This window comes from Phascolarctos cinereus, unplaced genomic scaffold (assembly GCF_003287225.1).
Source record: "Phascolarctos cinereus isolate Bilbo 61053 unplaced genomic scaffold, phaCin_HiC Scaffold_8;HRSCAF=390, whole genome shotgun sequence".
In the NCBI taxonomy this organism is placed as follows: Eukaryota; Metazoa; Chordata; class Mammalia; order Diprotodontia; family Phascolarctidae; genus Phascolarctos; species Phascolarctos cinereus.
In genome coordinates, this window is record NW_027556291.1 from 68885155 (window position 1) to 68895788 (window position 10634).

Genomic DNA, 10634 nt, shown 5'->3' on the forward strand with positions numbered 1-10634 from the left:
AACTCAGGTCCTCCTGAATCCAGGGCCGGCACTCTATCCACTGTGCTACCTAGTTGCCCCAATAAAAAATATTTTAATTGCATTTATTAATAACACAGAAACATTTAATAATAAAAATAATACTTTAGTGAAAGCAATGTGATTAAATATTCTTTGTTATTTTCAAAAAAAATCCGGGGGGGGGGGTATCTAGGGGAAAGGGCAGTCTTGTAAATAATAATCACTTGTTACTGATCAATTATTCAGTTAATTTATCAATTTAGCGAACCAAGCAGGTGAATTTCTTTTTATTTCAATAGTTTTTTTATGAGGCAATTGGGGTTAAGTGGGGTTAAGAGGTGCTCTATTCACTGAGCCACCTAGCTGCCCCTGTTTCAATACTTTTTCATTGAAAGATAAACAATATAACAACTTTTCATCCAGTCTTCTTTCTCTTTGTGTAGATATTCATCATGCTCGACTTAAAAACAAGCTAAAGCCTCTCATTCGAACTCCACAGAAAATTTGCTATAAATCCATTATTTCTTTTTCACATGGTTCTCCTTAATGGATACTTGAATTTCCTATTGTATTCACATACTTTAGTTGTGTGTTTGTATGAAAAAGAGAAAGGAAGAGTAATGTTTAGGGAATGGCTGTAGAGGTGGCCTGGATCTGGGTTGTGAAGGACTTTAAATGCCAAATAGAGGAGTTTTTATTTGATCTCAGAGGCAATAGAGATTCACTGATGTTTATTGAGGAAGGAAGGGATTGACGTGCACTTTGGATGAGTTTCTGAGCTACAGTGGTGGCTGTGGGAGTGGAAAAGAGATTGATAGGAGAGATACTGTGGAGAAGGAAATGACAAAGTTTGGTAACTGCTTTTGGCAGAGCTGAATTAGGATGAGTTGTCCAGGGTGACATTAAGATTGCAAATCTGGGTGACTAGAAGGATGGTGGTGACCTCAACAGAAATAATTACACAGTTGGGGATGGAGGTGTAGATAATGTAATGAGATGTGCTATTCAGGTCACAACCCAACAATACCTGGGCATCCTATGCAATGTAGTCTGCCCTGACCAAAATGAAAGGGGACAGGGAAGGATAGGACAATGTTCTTATAGGCTTTTATTCCTGAGTACAGATCTTGACCCTTCGAGGCACCTGCCACAGCCATGAGGTGTTCAGGGAGCAGGGGATACCTATGCTACAAATAGAGAGTAGAGGATTTTCTCAATGGAAGACAGCTGCCTATGCTAGTATTGCTGTGGGTGAAAAGGTCTCAATTCGATTACCACTGGCTTGAGAGGCTAATATCCAGCTGCTGAAGAATGGAGGTTGGGAGCCTGCAAAGCTGTAGAAAAGAACAGAGTTGGGAGTGTTAGAAGGATAAAAGGTAAAAACTGTGTGTGGCTGATTTGGAGACAAGCCCCAAGATTGGTTATCATGGGCAAGTAGGATGTGACCCATCTTCCAACCCTACAATTGGTTGAACACATACCCTTTGGGGTCATACCAAGCCCCCAGTTTGAAGACCATCGCCTGTACTAGACCATGCTACCTCTGTATCATGCTCTGGGAATTGGTGTCCTTAAAGTGCATGGGATAAAAGAAGCTCAGGGTATTCCCTAAAAGACAGTTCTCTGGTGTTCAGCTAGTGGTAATTTTCTGCCACCAACACCCAGGAATTCTTTTCTTTAGATCATGCCCTTGGATTTATAGCTTTTTTTGCCTAAGTCCTCCTCTAGAATGGCTCTTAAGTAATAACTTTCCATAGTGGTTTAAGTTTTTACAGAACACTTTACACACAATGCCTCATCTCATAGTCATAACAATCCCATGAGGTAGACATTCTCCCCCATTTTACAGGTGAGGGAACTGAAATTAAAATGAAGTCACTTGCCCAGTATCACAAAGCTCATGTCTGAAACGAATGAAGAGCCAGGTCCTACTCGGCCAAGCTGAGCACTCTGGTCACTCTGCCTTCTCAACACAATCTATATTTGGCATGTCGAGGTATAAAAAGTCCAACTGCAATAGGAGGGCCTGTGTTGAAGGGGGGGAAGGTTACAAATGCTATACAGGGAATTAAATGACAAGTACACAGGCTTCTCATTTAATTCATCAGTAATTAGTCTGTTATTGCTATTCTGTTTCATTAAGCATTCTGGTCTTCTACCCCCAGTCCAAGCCAGAACAGGTAAGGTGGCATTACTAGTCCAGTCAGATTTAAGCAAATGTCACATAAGAAATATCTTATGATTGGTTGAAGAGAATGAGGTGCTCCCTGTGGGGATATGAATACAACACTAGACCAGTCTAGGAGTTTGAACATTCCAGCAATTGAGAGCTGAGTGCTTGATGGTGGAATCCAGTGGTGAAGGCTTTCTGAGAGGGAATTGCCCTTAAAGGGGTAGAGGAGGAAGGACCTAATCTCCCTCTATCTCCACTTTCAACCACAAAGACCAGGTATGACCTTGTAACCTTTAAAAAGTGGGAAAATCTAGACTTCCCAACAGCTTCTGTTGGAGCCTCAGGAGCTGAGGACCAACTAGACACACTCTAAAGGAAAGGCAGCTTTACAAAGATTTTGGAGCCCAGAAGAGAGCTGTGCCTAAGAGGGACTACAGATATTCTTTACATCTAGCTGGAGACAGAAGTAGAGGCTGTTGGACTTCAAAACTTCATTCAGGCTTTGGTAATGTTATGACAATTTCCTCGATTGAGGTGGTATGAAAGCAGTTATCATACGCAGACATGTAGAAAACTCATAGAATTAATAAGCAAAAATTTATTAAAAGCATTTACTAAATGTAAAACACTATGCTAAGCTCTGAGGATACAAAAAAAAAAAGGCATAATTAGTGCCTGTCCTCAAGGACCTTAAATTCTGATAAGTACATACAAGATACATATATAGTAGATGGATGATAATCTCAAGAGGGAGAAGACTCTAGCAACTGGTGGTATTTGGAAAAGGCCTGCTGGAGAAGGCAGGATTTGAACTATCTTTGAAGAAGCCAAGGGGGCAGCTAGATGGCTCAGTGCCCTGAAGTCAGGAGGATCTGAGTTCAAATCCAGCCTCAGACACTTGACACTTATTAGCTGTGTGACCTTGGGCAAGTCACTTAACCCCATTGCCTAGCCAAAAAAAAAAAAGAAGAAGAAGCCAAGAATTCTAAGAAAGAAATGAGAGAAAGAGTGTTACTTTCATGGATTGAGCCAGCGCATAAAGAGATGAAGGATAGGTGTATAGGAGAAACAGCAAATAAGCCGCTGTGGCTGGATCCTAGAGTGCAGACAGGGGAGTAAAGTATAAGAAGACTGGAAAGGTAGGAATGGGTCAGCTCGTAAAGAGCTTGAAATGCCAAATAGAAGATTTGATATTTGATCCTGGAGATAATAGGGAGCTACTGGAGTTTATTGAGTTGGGGGGGGTGACTTGGGCAGACCTATGCTGTTTAAAAAAAAATTTATCAATGTATTTCTAGTTTTCAACATTCACTTCCATTAGCTTTTGAGTTTTAAATTTTCTCCCCCTCCCTTTCCTCCCCCCTCCCCAAGATGGCATGCAAACTGATATAGGCTCTACATATACATTCCTATTAAATATATTTTCACATTAATCATGTTGTAAAGAAGAATTAGAACCAATTGGAGGAACCACAAGAAAGAAGAAACAAAAGAAAACAGAAGAAAAAAATAGCAAATAGTATGCTTCAATCTGCATTCAAAATCCATAGTTCTTTCTCTAGATGTAGATAGCATTTTCCATCATGAGGCCTTTGTAGATGTCTTAGATCCTTGTATTGCTGAGAAGATCTAAGTCTATCAATGTTAGTCATCGCATAATGTGGCTGTTACTGTATACAATGTTCTCCTGGTTCTGCTCAGGCCATACAAGTCTTTCCAGGTTTTTCTGAAGTCAGCCTGTTCATCATTTCTTATAGCACAATAGTATTCCATTACATTCATATACCACAACTTGTTCAGCCATTCCCCAATTGATGGCCATCCCCTCAATTTCCAATTCTTAGCCACCACAAAAAAAGAGCTGCTATAAATATTTTTGTATATGTGGGTCCTTTTCCCATTTTTATGATCTGTTTGGGATATAGCCCTAGTAGAAGTGCTATTGCTGGGTCAAAGGGTATGCACATTTTTATAGCCCTTTGAGCATAGTTCCAAATTGTTCTCCAAAATGGTTGGATCATTTCACAACTCCACCAACAATGCATTAGTGTTCCAATTTTCCCACGTCTTCTCCAACATTTATCATTTTCCTGTTTTGTCATGTTAACCAGCCTGGTGGGTGTGCTGCGGTACTTCAAAGTTGTTTTGATTTGCATTTCTCTAATCAATAGTGATTTAGAGTATTTTTTCATATTTCTATAGATAGCTTTAATTTCTTCATCTGAAAATTTCCTGTTCATATCCTTTGACCACTTATCAATTGGGAAATGACTTCTCATAAATTTGACTAAGTTCTCTATATATTTTAGAAATGAGGCTCTTATCAGAGACAATGATTGTAAAAATTCTTTCCCAGTTTTCTGCTTGCCTCCTAATCTTGGTTGCATTGGTTTTGTTTGTGTAAAAACTTTTCAATTTAATGTAATCAAAATCATCCATTTTGCATTTCATAATGTTTCTCTATTTCTTATTTGTTCATAAATTCTTCTTTTCTCAAATCTGATAGGTAAACTATTCCTTGCTTTCATGGTTTGCTTATAGTATCAGTTTTTATATCTAAAATTGTGTACCCATTTTGACTTTATTTTGGTATGGAGTGTAAAAATATAGGTGGTCTATGCCTAGTTTCTACCATATTCTTTTCCAGTTTTCCCAGCAGTTTTTGTCAAATAGTGAGTTCTTATCCCAAAAGCTGGGGTCTTTGGGTTTATCAAAGAGTAGATGACTATAGTCATTGACTACTGTGTCTTGCAGACCTATATTTTAAGAAAATAATTTTGATAGCTGTGTGGAAGATAGATTTAAGTTGAGAGAACCTTGAGTCCTGGAGATCAATTAGAAGGCTATTGCTGAGATGATGTGAGAGATGATGTGAGTCCAGACTAGGATTGTAGCCTTGTAGAAATTAGAGAGAAAGGGACACATAGGAGAAAAGTGAAAGTAGAAAGGATAAGATTGGGCAACAAATTGTATATGTGGACAAGTGAGATTGAGCAGTCAAGGTTTTGAACCCAAGTGATTAGAAGGATGGCACTCTCAAGATAATAGGGAAAGGGGTAGGGTGCCAGCAGGATGAACAGGTTAGCCCCACCCCAAACTCTGTCAGACATAGAAAAGGCATTGGACTGAATCATGCCTTCACTTGACCCTACCATTCCTCAAGCTGCAGCCATACTCATAGAAAACGCTTTCTATGTTGGTGCCTACATGTTCTTAGCTCACATTCTCAACCCCTTGCATTGTGGCTTCTGTCCTCTTAACTCAGCTGAAACTGCTCTTTCCAATGACTCCAATGATCTCTTTATAGCTAACCCTAAGGGTACTTTTCTCAATCCTAATGCTTCTTGATCTCTATACAGTATTTGACTGGTAACCACCCCCTGTTTCTGAATCCTCTCTCTTCCCTGGGTTCACATGACACTGCTCTTTCCCAATTCTCTTCTAACATGTGGGAGCAATCCTTCTTGGTCTCCATTGCAGGTTCATCATGCACTTCCCACCCCTACCTCTGAGTTTTCCCCAGGGTTTTCCGATCTTCTCTACAGGCTCTCTCTTAGTTTTGTGGCACCACTCTCTTTTGCTTCTCCCTCCTCCGTGTCTGGCTGCTACTCAGTCTTCCTTGTGGAGTCTTCATCTATGTCATGCCCCTAACTGTAGGTATGCCTCCAGACTTATGGGTACATGGACTAAGTATAGTTACATGGGAGCTTGGACCTTAGAGAAGGGTCAGATTCTATTTCTTGAACTTTCTGTATCTTTATGCCTCTCCCCCTGAATTCTGGAGAAACTTACTTAAAACTGAGATTAGCCTCATATCTAGGATCAACCCAAAAGAGAGAACAGAAAGGGATTCTGCGCGTACAGTGCAGATCAAGTATAGAACAGTTATTTGTTTCCTCCACACCCAGCAAAATGCTCAAAACACAAAAGGGAGCACACATTGACAAAGACAAACATGAAGTAGTAATTTGTAATTCCTATTATATTCTCCCAGGAGAGAATGAATGCCTGAAGGAAAGTAATGTATGAGGAGATCAGAAAGGTAGACAGGAACTAGATTGGGAAAGACTTTAAAAAGTCAAACATAACAGTTTATGTTTTATCCTACAGGCAATGGGGATCCACCAGATCAAGGGTAGGGAACCTGCCATGTGTGGACCAAGGGCTGCACTGAAGGGCATGGAGGGCCACATGTGGCCTTAAGGCCACAGGATCCCTACTCCTGCACCAGATCTTTTTGAGCAAAGAAGTATATGGTTATGTGGAGGGTAGATTAGGAAAAGAAGAAATTTAATGCTAAGAAACCAATTAGGAGGCTATTGAAATAGGTGAGGCAAGAGGTGATCAGGGTCTGAACTAGGGTGATGGCTTTAGAATAGTGGCTGTGAAATATCTAAGATACTCAAGAGTCTCTCCTCATTTTGAATCCCTATGCCTCATTGTGTTCAAACAGTATGGTAGAATGGTAAGATAAATGCAGTGGGAGTCAAGATACCTGCCTTCTACTCCCTTGACCACTAATTAACTCACGGTGTGACCTTGAACCAGTCATGTAAGCTCTCCACATCTGTTTCCTCAACCTTAATAAAACCCATTCCATTTCTAAAATTTTGCCTGTCCTTAGCATGTTTTCTATATTTATATCATCTTAGATGGTATAACTCTTTTCTTATAGTCTTAGATTGTAAAATTCTTTTATAGTGAAATATCCTTTTGTAGCCTAATTTTAGCCTTAACTAGGTGAGAACATGTCTCAATCAATCAATCATAGGCTTTAGACTAAGTGCTAAAAGTCATTTGAACTGGAATGACATTGTGCAAGAATCATGCTCAGAAGAGGTCAAGAAAACCTGGCCACACCTCAGTGGTTCTCAAGCCAGTTTGAACTAGAGGCATTCCAGAAATTGGATGCATGTGGCATTTCAATAAAACCCTGAGAAGGAATCATGAGACTGGAGGGAAAGAGAGATCTCATCTTAGGCCTTGAGTCTCCTCCACTCACTTTGGCTGGCCATATGAGGACCTTGCAAACTTTGAAGGCTACAAAGAATGCTCAACTCCCTGTTTTCCCATTGGTGTCCTAATTGCATCACCAGATCAGATGATAGCATTGGTAGTCAAAGACAGACTCAACATGGATTCTCAGCGCCATAAGGGGACCAGCAAAGAAACTTTATTACACCTATAGGAACTTCTTGAGCACCCGAAGAAACCTGCGTCACATGTGCCTCTAATCTTGAGCCCACTTTTCTCGAGACTCTGTACATATGTGTGAGAGACAGTGTCACAGACTTTTGAGGGAGGGATGTTTTGTACCACTCTTGTCACTGTGCCACTGTAGTAAATACCTCTTTCTAAAAACTGCTTAAGGCTGATGAATCGAATTATTCTCAATTGATAATCTTGGGAGGAAGCACCCTGGTGGGGTGGGGTAGGAGTAGAGGGGTGGGTGGGGCTCAAACTAATCATATTACAGAATCACTCCTGACTACTCAGGTTTGCCCCTAAAATCATATAGGAGAAATGCAGCCAAGCTCTTAGGACCCAAAACTCGTCTGTGAAAGTGAGTTAGGATAAAGATTCTCAGAACTCTGAGAAAGAAATCAAAGCAATACAGAGTCGTATGAAAAATGCTCTAAGTCATTATTGATTAGCAAAAAGCAAATTAAGGCAACTTTGAGGTATCATCTCACACCTATCAAATTGGCTAAAATTATATAAGGAGAAAATAACAAATGTTGGAGGGCATGTGAAAAATTTGGACACTGCTGATAAAAATTGATTAACTGTTGGTGGAACTGTGAACTGATCCAGTCATTTTGGAGAATAATCTGGAATTATGCCCAAAGAGTTATTAAAGTATTAATTAAGTTATTAAGCCTATTAAACTATTGACCCAGCAATACCACTATTAGGTCTGTTTCCCAAAGTGATCAGGGGAAAAGGAAAAGAATCTATATGTTCTGAAATATTTATAGCAGCTTTCTTTGTGGTGGCAAAGAACTGGAAATTGAAGGGAGGCCCATCAATTGGGGAATGGCTAAACAAGTTGTGGTATATGAATGTGATGGAATACTACTGTACTGTAAGAAATAACGAGCAGGTTGATTTTAGAAAAACATGGAAAGATTTGTATGAAATAATGAAGAGTGAAATTGTTGCCAGCAATCAAGCAATGCACCAAAGGGGAAAGCGTGAAATAAAGAAAGACGTGGGCCAGGCAGGTCAGTGAAGAACTGAGCCAGTTTATTCATCTGAGGGTATAGCATACATAGAAAAAAAGCTAGCCTAACTTCAAAGGATCATCCCCGTGAGACACCCTCCAAACATCTTCTGAGGATGTGACAACATACATTTACTCATTATCAGGGTTCCTAGATTGGGCTGTAAACTCCAAGGTTTTCCCAGGCACCTTGGCGCTACCTGCATAAAGGAGTGGTGTATAAATCTAAGGGTTCAAAGAGAGAAAGGAATGTTCAAGAAAGCCTCCCTTGCTTGGGAAATTGGGGAGCCAGCTTCCTAATAATGTGAGCCCTAGAGGTCAAGACCAGGTGAGAGTCAAACCCTGTCCTAGATGTGAAACCCAGATCAGACTCCTTTAGGGCTAGTCCTCACACAAAATAAGCAGGACCAAGAGAACGTTGTATACAGTAACAGTAATATTGTTTGAAGAATAACCGTGAACAACTAAGTTATTCTGAGTATTGTAAATACTCAAGTCAACTACAAAGGACCTATGAATGAAGATGTTATCCACCTCCAGAAAAAGAACTGATAAACAGAAATATGCACAGTATAGTTTTACATATATGGGTGTCTATACATATTGATTAATTGTTGTCCTTTGTTCTTGAAGAGGACCAGAATGACTGTGGCTGATCAGACCAATACAAACTTGGAAGGCCCTACCACAAGTGGGGCACAAATAATACATTTTTGAACCCTGGGAGTGGAGATGTCTCTAAATTTGCATATCTGGCGTTTCTTTTGAGCCACTAAAATTCTGCTTTGCTCATAGAGCATAGCTTCTTTGCTGTGGAAACACGATGCTAGGTAGTCCTGTGCCAGTGTCTCCCATGTCTCACAAATGATTCCAAAGTTCTTCAGAGAGACCTTGAAAGTGTCCTTGTATCACTTCTTCTGACCTCCATGTGAGTGCTTACCTTGTGTGAATTTTTCATAAAATAATCTTTTAGGCATTTGGCATTCAAACAACACGGCCATCTCTCTGCAATATAGTTTGAATGCTAAGCAATTTAGCTTGAGAAAGGAGCTCAGTATCCGGTACCTTATTTTGCCAGATGATCTTCCAAATCTTCCTAAGACAATTCAAATGGAAGTGATTCAGTTTCCCAGCATGGCACTGGCAGACTGTCCAGGCTTCACAGGCATACAACAAGGTCAGCACAATGGCTCTATAGACCTTCAGTTTGGTAGGCATCCTAACACCTATTATCTCCCACACTTTCCTTCGAAGTTTCCCAAACACTGGGCTAGTTCTGGCAATGCATGCATTAACCTCATCTATGTATATATTCCTGGAAAGTATAAGTGACTAAGTGACCTTATCGACAACATTCAAAAGTTCTCCCTTTGCTGTAACTGATGGTTCCACATATGGATGGGGTGGTGCTGGCTGGTGGAGGACCTGTGTTTCCTTGGTGTTAATTGTTAGGCCAAAATCAGCCCAAGCAGCAGAGAATCAATCCATACTTTGTTGCATCTCAGCATTAGAGGCTGCACTGAGTGCACATTCATCTGCAAACAAAAAAATCAAGCATCAACTCTCCCTCTTCTTTAGTCTTAGCTTGTAGCCTTTTCAAATTAAATAATTTACTGTCAGTGTGGTAGCTAACCTTGATGCTATTTTTGCCCTTATTGAAGGCATCCAACAATATTGCTAAAAAAAAAAAAACAAGGGGCAGCTAGGTGGTGCAGTGAATAGAGCACCAGCCCTGGAGTCAGGAGGACCTGAGTTCAAATCCAGCTTCAGACACATAACACTTACTAGCTATGTGACCCTGGGTAAGTCACTTAACCCCATTGCCTAGCCAAAAAAAAAAAGAAAGAAAAAACAGAAACAAAAACAAAAAACCCATCATGCTAAAAAGCTTGGGAGCAAGCACACAGCCCTACTTCACTCCACTGGTGACTGGGAAAGCATGAGAGCATTGTCTATTATCTAGAATCTATGCAAATATGCTGTCATGGAACTGGCATACAATATTGATATACTCTGAGCAACCAAATTTTGCCATGATCTTCCACAGGCCCTTAGAAGTGATAATAACTTGGTCAGATCATCAAACATTGTGTACAGACCTCTGTTCTGCTCCTGGCATTTCTCCTGGAGTTGTCGGGCAGCAAACACCATATTGATCATTCCTTCACACTTTCTGAAGCCACATTGACTCTCAGGTAGATGACCGTCTTCCAGACGAAGGATCAGCCTATTAAGGAA